Source organism: Myotis yumanensis, unplaced genomic scaffold, assembly GCF_028538775.1.
Source record: "Myotis yumanensis isolate MYYU_CA2020_CCGP unplaced genomic scaffold, mMyoYum1.0.hap1 SCAF_2, whole genome shotgun sequence".
Lineage (NCBI taxonomy): Eukaryota > Metazoa > Chordata > Mammalia > Chiroptera > Vespertilionidae > Myotis > Myotis yumanensis.
Window position 1 is genome coordinate 140,137,367 of NW_027223753.1, and position 16,049 is coordinate 140,153,415.

The 16,049-nt window shown below is 42.0% G+C and overlaps 1 protein-coding gene across 4 annotated transcripts in view; it reads left to right on the forward strand.

The window, feature by feature from the left end:
* Positions 1–13,848: 13,848 nt before the first annotated feature.
* Positions 13,849–16,049, forward strand: part of NXPE3 (neurexophilin and PC-esterase domain family member 3) — a 74,244-nt gene continuing 72,043 nt past the window's right edge. For 3 of the 4 annotated variants that reach the window (XM_070406115.1, XM_070406116.1, XM_070406118.1), the window contains exons 1-2: positions 13,865–13,932; positions 14,396–14,462. The gene's annotated coding sequence lies outside the window, so the exon portion shown is untranslated. Of the gene's footprint in view, positions 13,933–14,395; positions 14,463–16,049 lie in introns of all 4 variants that reach the window. The other variant, XM_070406117.1, reaches the window with a different exon arrangement.

Consider the following 16,049-nt stretch of genomic DNA (forward strand, 5'->3'; position numbering starts at 1 on the left):
TAAATAGTCCCTATTTTTCTATTTTACAGTTAAGTGCCTCATTGCTGCCCATTGTTAGACAAAGAAAAGTCAAATTGCACTGCACTAGTTCCAAAAAATGCTGCTTCATGATTCATTAATTTCTCACTAAAGCTCCTGAAATGTCCTGGTTCAGTATTGCTTAAGTAGGTTAAGGTTACTGCCGACATCTTGTCCCTCTTCTCTTTTTTTAAGAAATGGCAGAACACAACTATATTCATTTGAGCATGAGCAGTTGTCAGTAAGATTTCCTTTTTTACCTTTCCTTTATTTTTCTAGCATATAAATAGTATTCAGCGTACTTTTATTTTCAAATTGACAGAATAGCCTAGCCAGTGTTCTCAGTGGTTGAGTATGGGCCTATGAACCAAAAGGTCACTGTTCAATTCCCAGTCAGGACACATGCCTGGGCTGCAGGCTCCATCCCTAGAAGAGGGTACACAGGAGGCAGCGAATCAATGATTCTCTCTCATCATTGAGATTTCTATCTCTCTTCCTCTCCCTTCTTCTCTGAAATCAATAAAAATATATTTAAAATTGATAGCATATGTGATTAATATCCTGCTCTTCATTATATTTAACTCCTTCTATTTAACCACAAGGGGGCAATTCAAGAATGAGTTATTAACAGTGAATTTTTTGCATTTCTCATGGTTCTAGGGGCCTCATATACAGTATATAAATATATATTGTGACATATTTATGCATTTCAATTCTCTATTATGTTTTGAAACTTTGCTATTTTTTCATATCACTTCATATTATCATTTTTTAAAACAATTTCTTAGTGATTTCTTCCTCAGTACTTCAACTGTCCTTTTTATTTTTTTATTTTTCTTTTTCATGGAAGCCATGTTCTTTAGAAGCTGGTTTAGACCAAGTTAATGGCCTTTTAGGCTTCCTCCATGTGAATAGGAGTTCACGTTTTGAATAATAAGAATTATGTGTCGGGGGGGTGGGGCGGATCAGGATTTTAGAGATGCTTAGGTGTGTGGGTGGGGAGCTGGGGGGCATGACCAAAAAAGGTTGGGAACCACTGATTTAACTTTACTAGTGTTTTAAAGTGCAAGAATATTAAGTAGCCCCCTACATTAACTTTACAGATTATCTTGAATGTAGATAGAATGAAAATAATGTAAATTAGAAAACTGGCATAGAGTTAATATATTTAAAATATTTAATAGGCTTACAATGTAATTTAAAATTATTTATTTAACTAAAATATTTGGTTTTTCGTTCTGTGGGCTGTTCATTGGTCTGACCAGAGAGGGAATGGGTCTAATAGAGTTTGGGAAGTTGACCTTTAACACAGTCTTTGTGTTTTTTCTTATAGGAGAAATTTAATTCAGCTGTGTTATTTTAGTTCATATTAGTTCTCTTGATTTATGGAAAAGTCAATGTATTAAGCAGATACCTCTGCAGAAGCACAAAACCATACCATGTGACAATTGAAAGGAACCTTAGAGATTATCCATCCTAATGTCTTTGGTAAAGATGAAATTAAGGCACAGAGAGGTTAAATAACTTGTGTGATGTTATAGCTAGTTAGTAGTAAATAAACTAAAAACTTAAAAATTGTGTTTCAAAGTTTATTATACACTATTAATCTTTATATTTAGTGAGTCAGTAGGAAAATCTCACATATTTTCCATTCTCTTTGAAAGAGAACAAAAATTTCTGAGAGCTAGGACTCTACCCCTCAAGGCAAAGTTTTTTTAAAAAAACACAATTCATTCAGAAACCTGAGTGAATTTTCTCTAAGAAATTTAATTTGATTAAATAGTTTTTAAAGAGCAATAGTAGAAACAAAACATTTTAAAGAATAGCTGAATCTTGGAGTCCATTTATTTGATGACAAGTATAACAAGTTTCTGAGACATAAAATTTTCTAGTGAAATGCTGAGTTTGATTATATTTTCATCTTCAGTTTTACAGAACAACAGATGCTAAAGTTTTAACTCTCCTGGTGTGCAGAAAGCTCCAATTATAATAGTTGATCCATATCTATAATAATAAAAGCATAATATGCTAATTAGACTGGACGTCCTTCCAGACATCATTCTGGACAACCTTCCGGATGAAGCCAGGGCTGCGAGGGAAGTTGGGTTCCTGGAGGGAAGCCAGGGTCCTGGGTGCCAGAGGGAAGCCGGTGCTGGCAGCCAGGGGAAGGAAGGCCTACTCTTGCACGAATTTTGTGCATCGGGCCTCTAGTATGATATAATTTGGTTTTGTAAGTTTAAGGCTCAGATGTTCATGTTTTAGTAAAACTTCATAATTATTTGTATAGATGCAAATAATTATATTTTTGAATGATGAGGATTCCTTCTTTGAGTGTAGATTTTTCTTTTGTTTTGGATTATTTTAAATATACAAACACCATAATAGTCTATTTTTTGGTTTTCTCCTTAAGACAAGTCTAGTTCCATTTTTATAAATATATTCAAAAACAATATGGATGTAAAAATTATACTATCTCCCTTGCTGCCTTTTTTTGATGCAAATTCTTAGAACTGGACTTATAACAATAATAATAACTTTTTTTTTTCTGGAGAATTAAGACCTAGAAAAAAGGGAAGACATAAAATGTGTCTGATCAATTTTCTGTTCATAAATTAAATTAAAAGATTTTATTGTTTAATGTATATTTTTATTTTGCCATGCACCTTATTACGAGGTATCTATTATATTGTAATGTTTTAACTTTTAAATATATGACCCCTCTCATTCATGAAGTAAAGCAGAAAGAGTCTAAAGAACATTGTAAACATTTTTACTGATACTGCTTTTGCTGATCAAATTTATTGTGCCATATTAAAATTAAAAGTCAAACAGCCCAGCCGGCATGGCTCAGTGATTGAGCATCAACTTCTGAACCAGGAGATCACAGTTCAATTTCTGGTCAGGCACATGCCCAGGTTGCAGGCTCTATCCCCAGTGTAGGGCGTGCAGGAGGTCGCCAATCAATGATCCTCATCATTGATGTTTCTATCTCTCGCACTCTCCCTTTCTCTCTGAAACGAATAAGATAGATAGATGATAGATAGATAGATAGATAGATAGATAGATAGAAAGATAGATTTTTTTTAAGTCAAGTAAAGTAGACCTCAGTCTGGAGAGAAATAATTATCTTTTTTAAATGAGGTGATTTATTTGTGAATAGAAATCATACTAAATTTTAATTTGAGTGTTTTGTAATTTAATGTTGAAAATAATAATTTAAAAATACTTGGATTTTGGACTCTTTTTAGGTTTTCATTTTGTTGTAGAAATAGTAGATGAGTTGAAGGGGTTTGGTCTGTTTTTATGAAGGCTTCATATATTGTACTTATTTAATTTGTATTTGAGTCTCTAATTCTAAATAAAAAATTTGTACATTTGTTTGAGTGATTATCTGTTTATTATAATTAGTAATGGTTGTTATTCATTGTGCTTATAATTAATGAGCAGTTAAAAATCAGAACAAACTACAGACAGAAGTCTACCAAAGAGAGTTCTGAGTAATGTTGTCGTGTAAGTGAATTTGCAATAAAATAGTCCTACCCTTAAGAAAATGGATAATGGATGTGAGATGGAAGGAATGCTCATTTACTTTCATTTGGTATCGATTTAATTACTTTTAGGATAGTTACTGGAATACTCTGGGTAGAGAAGAGCAGATGTGATCCCTCCGAGAGCACAGGTGACACTAGGATGCTGTTGAAACAGTAGATGCTAAAAGTATTAGGGGTAAGTGAGTAAGTTGGGTAAAAGCCCTCTTATTTTACACAATTAGGACCTGTAGTTTGTTCCTGTAATGGACTGATTGTATTCCCTGCCAAATTCATATCCCTCTAACCCCCAATGTAACTATTTGGAGAGAAGGGCTTGAAGGAGGTAATGAAGGTTAAAAGAGGTCATAAGTATGGGACCCTAACCCAGTATTTCTCATGTTTCTATAAGAAAATGAAGAGATACAAGCGATTTTTTTCTCCATGCACACCCAGAGAAAAGAAAGGTCACTGGAGGATACAGTGGGAAAAAAACCTACCCATCTGCAGGCCCATGTAGAAAGTTCTCACCAGAAACCAACCTTGCTGTTACTTTGATCTTGGACTTCCAGCTTCCAGAAATATGAGAAAATACATTTCTGTTTTAGCCACTCAATCGGTGGTGTTTTGTTATGGCAGCCTGAGCAGACTAATATAGTTGGTTGATCAAATAATTAGAGTAGGAAATCACAAAAAAATGACATAGCTAACCTTAAATTTTAACAAAATTTTTAATGAAATATAATTGATATATTGTGAACTGCACTTACTTGAAGTGGACAATTTAGCCCGGCCAGCGTGACTCAGTGGTTGAGTGTCAACCTATGAACCAGGAGGTCACGGTTCTATCCTTGGCCAGGTCACATGCCTGGGTTGTGAGCTCAATCCCCAATATGAGGCATGCAGGAGGCAGCTAATCAATAATTCTAATCATTGATGTTTCTCTCTCCATCTCCCTTCCTCTCTGAAATCAATAAAAATATTTTTAAAAAATGAAGTGGACAGTTTGATAAAGTCTGACACATATACAGTCATCTGCTGCATAATGACATTTTGGTCAACAATGGACTGCAGGCATATACAACAGGGGTCCCATCCTATATAATAAGGGGTAATATGCAAATTGACCCTAAGGGTGGAACAACTGGAAACAACCAGTTGCTATGATGCAAACTGACCACCAGGGGTCAGACACTCAACACAGGAGCTGCCCCCTGGTGGTCAATGTGCTTCCACAGGGGGAATGCTATTCAGCCAGAAGCTGGCTCGTGGCTGGCCGGTGCCGTGGTGGTGCAGCGCTAAGGGCTTATGCCATTAGTTGGACATCCCTGAGAGTTCCCCGGCTGCTAGAGGGATGTCTGACTGCCAGCTTAGGCCCGATCCCCCATGGAGCCATCAGTCATCAGTCAGACATCCCTCGAGGGGTCCCAGACTGTGAGAAGGCGCAGGCTGGGCTGAGGCCCCCCCCGCGAGTGCACAAATTTTCATGCACTGGGCCTCTAGTACAGTGGTCGGCAAACTCATTAGTCAAAAGAGCCAAATATCAACAGTACTTCTTCAAAATAGACTCACCCAGGCCGGAAACCGACTTCTGCACATGGGCCACGAAGTTTCAATCGCGTAGCACTGTACGGGCGCCGCACGTGGTATTTTGTGGAAGAGCAACACTCAAGGGGCCAAGGAGCCGCATGTGGCTCTCGAGCCGCAGTTTGCCGACCACAGCTCTAGTAAGATTATAATGGAGATGAAAAATTCCTATTGCAGTGACATAACTGTTGTAAAGGCATTATGTGTTTGTGGTGATGTTCATGTAAACTTACTGCGTTGTCAGTCCTATAAAAGTATATAGCACATACAACTATGTACAGTACATAATACTTGATGATAAACCATTAGATTAGTGGTTTATGAGTTAACTGTACTTTTCATTGTATTTTAGAGTGTACTCTTTCTACTTATAAAAAGTTCGCTGTGAAACAATATGCTGTGTTATGCTAGCAGCATCTCATATATCTCATGTTTACCATGTGACTTAATCAAATCATATTTCTTGTGCTTGATTTAATTCTGTGCTTTTTTATTTAGTGCAGCATAAGTGTACAGATTTTTTAATATGTTTTTATTGATTTCAGAGAGGAAGGGAGAGGGAGAGAAAGATAGAAATATCAATGATGAGAGAGAATCATTGATTAGCTTCTTCCTGCAGGCCCCTATGCCCTGACCAGGAATGGAAATATGACCTCCTGGTTCACAGGTCAATGCTCAACCACTGACCCATGTTGACAAGGCAAAGTGTACAGTTTTTATAAAATCTGAAGTAGTGTACAATATGTCCTAGGCATTCACATTCACTCACCACTCACTAATTTACCCAGAGCAAATTCTGATCCTAAAAGCTCCTTTATGCTAAGTACCCTCTACAGCTGTACCATATTTTTAATCATTTACACCTTTTTACTGTACTTTCTCTGTTTTGATACATTTAGATACATAAATACCATCCTATCTAATAAAAGAGTAATATGCAAATTAACCATCACTCCATCACAAATATGGCAGCGGCCATGGAGCTGGAGCTAGCAGGAGGCTTGGGTTGCCCCTGGCGATGGAGGAAGCCAAGCTTCCCACCTGCCCTGGGCTCTGCTCAAGGCTACAAAGTTTCAATTATAGAAGATAAATAAATCCCAGATGCCTGCTGAAGAAAGGAAAAAAAAGAAAAAAAAGGAGTGGCTGAAGTTTGGGTCACCAGGGGGCTTGGCCAGCCTGAAAGCGACCCTCAGCCCCTTACCCAGGCTGGCCAGGCACCCTAGTGGGGACCCCCACCCTGAAGGGGCTGCGGCCAGCCTGCAAACAGCCCTTAGCCCCTCACCCAGGTTGGCCACACCCTCATGGGGTGAGGGTCCCCGCTGGGGTGCTTGGCCAGCCTGCAAACAGCCATCAGCCCCTCACCCAGACTGGCCAGGCACCCCAGCAGGACCCCCACCCTGAAGTGGGTGTGGCCAGCCTGAAAACAGCCATCAGCCCCTCATCTAGGATGACCAGGCACCCCAGTGGGGACCCCCACTGTAGCTGGACATTTGTAAACAAGGATCTGAAGTCCTGACAAGAAGAGATGAATGTTCTATCAGGAACAACCATGTGACTTGCAAGCGAGTCATGCTGGGTCAAGATTTCACACAATCTTCAGTTCCCAGAACATTTACCTCCCTGAGAAAGGATAAGATTAAAAAGTCATGGGTAGAGCAGAAAGGGAATGCACAGCTGCAAGTTGTCTTCAATGCGCTATTGTAATATAGAACAAAACAAAATTTTGTTGATTAACTGCTGACACACTAACCTCGTGCGAAACCCCAATAAAAGCAATGGTTGAGGGTACAGAGTTTGCTACATGCCTGAGCGAGCTGTAGCCTGGCATCAATCGCCTGTGTGCTTGTCTTACCTCTGCATCTTTGGTTCATTAAACATCCCTCAACACCCCACCCTGAAGGGGGTGTGGCCAGCTTGAAAACAGCCAACAGCCACTCACCCAGGCTGGCCACACCCTCATGGGATGAGGGTCCCTGCTGGGGGTCTTGGCCAGCCTGCAAACAGCCATCAGCCCCTCACCCAGGCTGGCCAGGCACCCCAGTGGGGACCCCCACCCTGAAGGGAGTGTGGCCAACCTGAAAACGACCCTCAGCCCCTCACCCAGGCTGGCCAGGCACCCCAGTGGGACCCCCACCCTGATCCGGGATAAACTTCAGGGCAAACCAGCCGGCCCCCACCCATGCACCAGGCCTCTATCCTATATAATACAAGGGTAATATGCAAATACTATGTGCTGTACAAACCTCCAAATTTCAGTGACTTTTTGGACAATTAAAAACCTTTACTGCAGCCCTAACCGGTTTGGCTCAGTGGATAGAGCGTCAGCCTATGGACCAAAGGATCCAAGTTCAATTCTGGTCAAGGGCATGTACCTTGGTTGCGGGCACATCCCCAGTAGCAGGTGTGCAGGAGGCAGCTGATCGATGTTTCTCTCTCATTGATGTTTCTAACTCTCTATCCCTCTCCCTTCCTCTCTGTAAAAAAATCAATAAAATATATTTTAAAAACAAAAAAAAACCTTTCCTGCAGCCCTAACTGGTTTGGCTCAGATAGAGCATTGGCCTGTGGACTGAAGGGTCACAGGTTCGATTCTGGTCAAGGGCATGTACCTTGGTTGCGGGCATATCCCCAGCAGGGGGTGTGCAGGAGGCAGCTAATCGATGTTTCTCTCTCATCTATGTTTCTAACTCCCTATCCCTCTCTCTTCCTCTCGGTGAAAAATCAATAAAATATCTTTAAAAAATTTTAAAAAATCTTTACTGCAAAGCTGCATATATTTTTAATTAGAATATTTAAATTAAAACAGAATATTTAAGAAGAGAATAAAATATAATGTTTTATGCTAAGTGCCAAATGCACTTGCCAGGTGTGCAGTTAATTAATTTAAGGCATAGAAGATTACTATATTTATAACAATCACAAAAAAATCTTAAAAATGTGGTTTGGTGAAGATTTGATTTGAGTCAAAGATGCATCTCTTAAGCACATTTCTATCATCGCTGCTAAGAGAGAATCCAAACATTCTGTGACTATGAAGAAGCCCCCATTTCTTGGTGTGTTGCAGCAAATCTTATGTTCTTTACATTTGGAGGGATCATCCATGCAGGAGCTGACCGCTGTGTACAGCATGTGGAGGAGGAACAGCCCAGCCTAGGGAGGCATCCACCAGTCTCAGGTAGAAGCCCAGGTGGGCGGCACAGCTGGCAGCTTGAGAGACCATGGGGAGATGAGGGAACAGTGCTGCTTTAAGACTGGGGTGCACTCCTGAGGAAGGGACCATCAGGGCTTGGCTCCTGGCATCCTGGGCAGGTTTGTCAAATATTAATTGACCATAATAATGTGGGTTGATTTCTGGGATCTCTGTTCTGTTACATTGATCTGTATTCTCGTTCTTGTGCCAGTACCAGACATTGTAGTCTAGTTTGATATCTAATACTGTGATATCTCCAACTTTGTTCTTCTTTCTCAAGATTGCTGCAGCTAGTCAGGGTCTTTTTGGTTGCATATACATTTTTGGAATATTTGTTCTATATATGTGAAGTATACTGATGGTATTTTATTTTATTTTATTTTTTTATTTTTTTATTAAATCTTTATTGTTCAGATTATTACATTTGTTCCTCTTTTTTCCCCCCATAACTCCCCTCCTTCCAGCTCCCACCCCACCCTCCGCCCTCACTCCCCACCCACTGTCCTCATCCATAGGTGCACGATTTTTGTCCAGTCTCTTCCTGCATCTCCCACACCCCTTTTCCCCCCAAGAATAGTCAGTCCATTCCCTTTCTATGTCCCTGATTCTATTATAATCACCAGTTCTTTCTGTACATCAGGTTATTTATTCACTTGATTCTTAGATTCATTTGTTGATAGATGCATATTTGTTGTTCATAATTTGTATCTTTACCTTTTTCTTCTTCTTCCTCTTCTTAAAGGATACCTTTCAGCATTTCATATAATACTGGTTTGGTGGTGATGAACTCCTTTAGCTTTTCCTGATCTGTGAAGCTCTTTATCTGACCTTCAATTCTGAATGATAGCTTTGCTGGATAAAGTAATCTTGGTTGTAGGTTCTTGGTATTCATCACTTTGAATATTTCTTGCCACTCCCCTCTGGCCTGCAAAGTTTCTGTTGAGAAATCAGCTGACAGTCGTATGGGTATTCCCTTGTAGGTAACTGAGTTTCTTTCTCTTGCTGCTTTTAAGATTCTCTCTTTGTCTTTTGCTCTTGGCATTTTAATGATGATGTGTCTTGGTGTGGTCCTCTTTGGATTCCTTTTGTTTGGGGTTCTCTGCGCTTCCTGGACCTGTAAGTCTATTTCTTTCACCAGGTGGGGGAAGTTTTCTGTCATTATTTCTTCAAATAGGTTTTCAATATCTTGCTTTCTCTCATCTTCTGGTACCCCTATAATTCTGATGTTGGTACGTTTGAAGCTGTCCCAGAGGCTCCTTACACTATCTTCGTATTTTTGGGTTCTTTTTTCATTTTGCTTTTCTGGTTGGGTGTTTCTCGCTTCTTCGCATTTCAAATCTTTGACTTGATTCTTGCGCTCCTCTGGTCTGCTGTTGGGAGTCTGTATAATATTCTTTATTTCAGTCAGTGTATGCTTACTTTCTAGATGGTCCTTTATCACACCATCGAGGGTCTCATTAGATTTCCTGTACATCTCATCAAGTTTATCGACAGACTCTAGAAGCCTCTGGAGAGACCTCAAAAGTGTGGTTCTGAACTCAATATCCTCCCTTGATAGTTTTGTCTTGTTTCTTTGTCTCCGCATTCTTTACGCTTTCTTGGTACACCCCCTAGTGGTCTTTGTGCGCAGTCTTGTTGTAGATAAGCCTTGATTGTTGTAGTTAATACTAGAGGGATTTGACTTCCAGGCCGACTGGCTGTGATAATCAGGTGTGTCTGCAGTGGAAGAACTTGTGTCCTCTAGGGAGGTGCTAATCTAGCCTTTGCCTGAGGCTATCCGGCAAATGCCTCTGTGCAGGGCTTGGGCGGGGCGGGTCCCACGGGATCAACAGGGCGGAGGAGGGAGCAGTTATGGCTGCTCTCAGTCCGTCCCCAGGGGCTCTGCCTCTCTGTCCCAGCAACAGCTGCGAACCTCGGAGGGACCGTAGCCAGACAGTCCTGCTTCTCCCGTTTGAGTCTGGGTCCCTAGAGACTCGCCCGGATCTGGAGCTCTGAGTCTGAGGCTCCCTCCGAATTGAAACAGACAACCGCGCCCTCAGCCACCAGCCCGCGCTGCGCGCACTCTGCACCTTAGTATTTTACTTCAGCACTGCGCCTCCTCTGATTCTCGGTTCCTCCTAGTTGTAGAACTTCCATTCAGCCAGCCTTCCTGTGGTTCTGGATGATGTCCGTTCCGTCTTTTACTTGTATTTTTGAAGTGGTTGTTCGAGGCAGCAAACTCCAGCGTTAACCTATGCCGCCATCTTGGTTTCTCTCTACTGATGGTATTTTAATAAGAATTGCTTTGGGTAGTATGGACATCTTAATGACATTAATTCTCTCTATCCATGAATGCTATATATGCTTCCACTTGTCTGTATCTTCTTCTATTTCTTTTTCTAATGTACTATAGCTTTCTGAATACAGATCTTTTACTACCTTAGTTAAGTTTACTCTAGGTATCTTATTTTGTTGTTGTTGATGTTGTTGCAGTGTTATATTGTATTGATTTCTAAATTTCTCTTTCTGAGAGTTCATTATTGGTGTATAAATATTTCCATCAATTTTCTTGTTAATTTTTGTATGCTGCTTCTTTTCCAAATTCATTTATTAAATCTAGTAGTTTTTGGTATAGTCTTTAGGGTTTTCTATGTACAATATTATGTCAACTACGAAAAATGACAGTTTAACTTCCACCTTTCCAATTTGGATGCCTTTTATGTTTTCTTGTCTCAGAGCTGTGGCTGGGACTATCTTGTCCCTGTACTCAAGGGAAACGCTTTTAGGTTTTGACCATTGACTATGATGTTGACTGTAGATTTGTCATATATGGCTTTTATTAAGTTGATGTATATTCTATTCCCACTTTGTTGAGAGGTTTAATAAAAAATGGGTGCTGGATTTTGTCAAATGCTTTTTTTGCATCTATTGATATGAACTTGTGAGTTTTTCCCTCATTTTGTTTATGTGACATAGCAAATTTATTGATTTGCATTTATTGTACCAGCCTTGCATCCATGGAATAAATCCCAGTTGCTCATGCATTGTTGGATCTGATATTTTGCTGAGGATTTTAGCATCTATGTTTATCAGAGATATTGGCCTATAATTTTCTTTATTTATAGTGTCTTTATCTGGCTTGGGGATTAGGGTAATGCTGATCTCGTAAAAAAAAAGAGCTTGACTTTTTTGAAATAGTTTGAAGAGAATAGGTGTTAATTCTGCTTTGAATGTTTGGTACAACTTGCCTGTGAAGTCATCTGGTCCAGGACTTTTATTTGCTAAGAGTTTTTTTGATTACTGCTTCAATTTCGTTAGTTGTTATCAGCCAATTCAAGTTTTCTGGCTAAATGTTCATTAATCTTGTTTTTATTTTCAAAGAACAAGCTCTTGGTTTCATTGATCCTTTATATTGTTTTTTTAGTCTCTATGTCATTTATTTCTGCTCTGATCTTCATTATTTCCTTCCTTCTACTTCCTCTGGGCTTTTCTTGCAATTCTCTTTCTAATTCTTTCAGTTGTGGTGTTAGATAGTTTATTAGAGCTTTTTCTTGTTTCTTGAGGTAGGCCTGTAATACCATAGCATTACTTTCCTCTCAGGACTACTTTTGCTGTATCTCATAGATTTTGGGTTGTTGTGTGTTCATTTTCATTTTTATTTCTTTCTAGATCTCATTGGTGATCCATTCACTGTTTAATAACATGCTATTTAGCTTCTATGTGTTTGAATGTTTTTGAGTTTATTTTTTATAGTGGTTGACTTCTGGTTCCATGCCATTGAGATCCAAGAAGATGTTTGATATGATTCCAATCTTCTTTAACTTGCAGAAACTTGTTTTGTGTCCTACCATGTGGCCTATCTTTCAGAATGTTCCATGTTCACTTAAGAACAGTGATGCAGGGGGTCCCGCGGGGGTGAGGCCGAACGGAGTCCTAACAAAGCATGCCCGACTCTGGGGACCGGTTCAGTGACGCAGATCCAACTTTATTGTGTGAGTGCAGCAGTATATATAACATTCCAGACCAATCAGAAGTTTACAATATCCATAGGGCAACCAATAGTAGGAAAGATCAGGGTACTATGTAGGGGCTCTAGGAGGTCAGCTCAGGCGGGCGATGCCACTTCCTGGTGTGCCGAGGAAGCTTGTGCAGGCGGAGTGTGCTCACGCCATTGCATCTGCCGCAGCACTGAGATAAATCTCCTGAGCTCTGCCCATAGAACAGTATCTAATGTGACAACAGTTACTTATTTTGAATGCTTCTTCGATGGTTCTTGGGGCCTTAATTTCAATTTCTTGTTCAAAAGGAGGAAGCAAAGGAACGAAATCAGGAACTTACATGTACTCAGTTGTACAAGCTTTTGCCATTCGAGAGGTAGCCAGATTTGCTGGTGAACAGCCCCCAGGTTAGCTGCATCAGAAACAGGTTTAATTTGCTTTAACTGGTTCTCAACCTTCCTAATGCCGCGACCCTTTAATACAGTTCCTCATGTTGTGGTGACCCCCAACCATAAAATTATTTTCATTGCTACTTCATAACTGTAATTTTGCTACTGTTATGAATCGTAATGTAAATATCTGATATGCAGGATATGTTTTCATTGTTCGCGACCCACAGGTTGAGAACTGCTGGCTTATCTAATCTTAGGAACCATGCTTTGCTTTGCTTTACTGAAAGAAATAAAGTTTCGTAACATTACCATCCAGTGGTTCTCAACCTTCTGGCCCTTTAAATATAGTTCCTCATGTTGTGACCCAACCGTAAAATTATTTCCGTTGCTACTTCATAACTGTAATGTTGCTACTGTTATGAATCGTAATGTAAATATCTGATATGCAGGATGGTCTCAGGCGACCCCTGTGAAAGGGTCGTTCGACCACCAAAGGGGTCGTGACCTGCAGGTTGAGAACCACTAAACTATTTTTTTTCAGACAAGTCAGAAATGACCAGTTTCTTTGGTTTTATCTCATAGCATACATACATTTATGTATGTTCTCATTTTTTTCTCATCTCTCTAAATTAGGTTATCATATATGCAACATTTAAAAATTTGTTGTGCTATGTCATAAGCTGAGATAGGGAATTCAAGAGGAAGAGATTTGGGACACCACGTTGGCCACTTTTCATTTGTCATCTCATTTATTTCTAAGTACAGATAGTGTAGCCCCTAATTAGTAAATCGTATTTCTTTGACCCGGGGAACTATAACACATTCCGCCACAAGTAGGGGCGTCTCTGGTTTGGTCACTTCGCAGACAAGGAAAGCCTTGAAACGGATGCTCCAGGGGAAACCCTGAGTGTCCTAAGGCAGAGAGGAGCTGGGCCCGGAGGAGTCCAGGCCCCGGGGCAAGAGCTGCAGGAGGGCCAGCGCGCGCAGAGCCCTAAGATGACAACTTCGGGGCCTGGGCTTCCGGCCCCGCCCCTTCCCCCTGTCCCCGCGCTCGGCGCCCCAGGCGGCGGCCGGTCCAGGTCCTCGGCCCGCCCCTCCCGAAGCGCGACCAATCGTGGCCTGGGGTTGGGTGAGACGTAGTGTTCGTGCCGCCGGGCCCAGCGGCCCGCGACGCGGTGCCCGGGCTCTGCATCAGTCACCTCCCTGCGCCGGGGAGCGCACGGCGGCCGGCGATCGCGCAGGTGAGTGCGGGTCTGCGGGTTGTGTGCGGGCGCCCGGCCTGCCTCTGCCGTCCATTGCCGGCTCCTCGCGCGCGCCTCTCGGCTTCCAAGGTCCTTCCTCCGCGCGCACCGCCTCGGAGTCCGGGTCCCCGGCCTAGAGCCGAGGAAGTGCAGCCGCAGGAGGCAGGGCTGGGGGCGTGGGCGCCTGGGAGGAGAGGCTCCGGCCCTCGGCGGGGGCTGGGTTGCATCCCTGGCCGCCGCAGCCTGGGACGGAGTAGATCGAGCCGTGGCCGGTCCTGGCTGGGCGAGCATCTCCATCCTCCGTCTTCCCGACTCGCTGCAACGCGGGCATGTGCAGTGCAGCCGCAGCGCCGCGGAGCCGGACCTGGGGACCGGCGCTAGGCACCCCTGGCCACCGCCCCTGCAGCCCCATCTCTGGTCTCATCGCTGTTCTGGCCTTACTGACCTCTGGTTCCGGTCGTAGGGGGTAGAACGAGTTTGACTTGACGTGGAGACCCTGTGGCCTGTTGCCCATCTCTGCTCCATCCAAGGTCAGTAGGTGGGAAGAGGGATTCTCAGACAGGGTTGTTGTTGTTTTTTAATTATGTGTACTTGCCTGTTTGTAAACTTTTTATTTCTTTTCATTATTTACTCTAAAGAAAGACTGCTGTCACATTTCCTCAAGATTAAGAGTCACATTGCTCTGATGAGTCTCCCCCATCCACACTGTAGTTCATTATCATCTGGAACATCAGGGTGTGCTTGAACCTGGCAGGATTCCCCGACCCCGATAAATTGTCTGATTCCACAGCGGAGGTGGTAGCGCACTATTTTTCCATAGTGTCGGGTTCTGCTTCTCTTTGATTGTTGAGTATCTTCGCTCCATGTCTGTTATCTTCACAGTCTCTGGGCCTGATAAAGTGCTGTTATTTGTTACTGAGAATGGAAACAAAGGGGTAGATCTCTAAAGGGGGCTTCGCTATCTGTCCCCTGTGCCCCGGAATTGGGGTGTTCTGAGGATAAAATGTAAGTTTCAATTCAAACATTTCAGAAAGATCATCCCTGACCAAGCATTACAAATAACACACCCTGGCCACCCTGTACTAGTGGTTCTGCTACCGGCTGCCCATTATAATCATCTCCAGACCTTTATTAAAAGCTGTTTCTTGGACCCTACCCCCACAGATTGTGTCTTGCCATGAGCTTTGCAGCGAGGTTCAGGATCTGAAGGAGGGGCCGAAGCATAAATAAAAATGCTCTACAAGAAATATGAATTTAGAAGGCATTGGGGTCCAGGTGGAGCCTCTTTCTTGAAGAGACACACCAACTTCTGGGTCCCCTTTGCTTTTTGTTCAATTGAATACACATTTGCCTTTTAGCAATGCATACAGGCAGATCAAAGGTAAAGTTTGGTATACAATGTAAAGATTATCAGGTCGGAATCTCCTGGAGCCCTTTGCAATTACAGCAGGACTCAGCCCTGCTGAATATCAAAATCCATTGGTCTTCCAATTTTTTTTTTTAATGATTAAGGTATTACATATGTGTCCTTATCCCCCCCGTTGCCCCCCTCCCATTCATGCCCTCACCCCTTGGTGTCTGTGTCCATTGGTTAGGCTTATATGCATGCATACAAGTCCTTTGGTTCATCTCTCCCTCTTACCCCCACCCTCCCCTACCTTCCCTTTCAGAGATGCTTCTCTGTCTCTGGATCTGTTTTTGTTCATCAGTTTATGTTCTTCATTTTATTCCACAAATGAGTGAGATCATGTGATATTTATCTTTCTCAAACTAGAAACACCAATTAGAAAGGCCTTCAAATTTTAACTGTTTGCTTTAGCCTCTGGCAGTGTCTGATACATTTGGTCCTGTGTCCTCGAGGCATTGGTATTTTTAAATGCTTCCAAGATGAGATTAATGTGCATGCAAGGTTGAAGACCATCAATCAACATGTCCTGTTTTTTCTTACATCAGTTACTGCTCTGTGACTTACTTAACTGATTTGTTTACTTCTCTACCACCCCCTGCCCCACCCCCAATGAAAGTCTGTGAGGTGAGGGTGTGTGAAGGAGAAATTGGATCTGGGAAAACAAGTCCTGCACACCTCTGTCCCTGTTTCATCTTTGTCCCAGGATTGA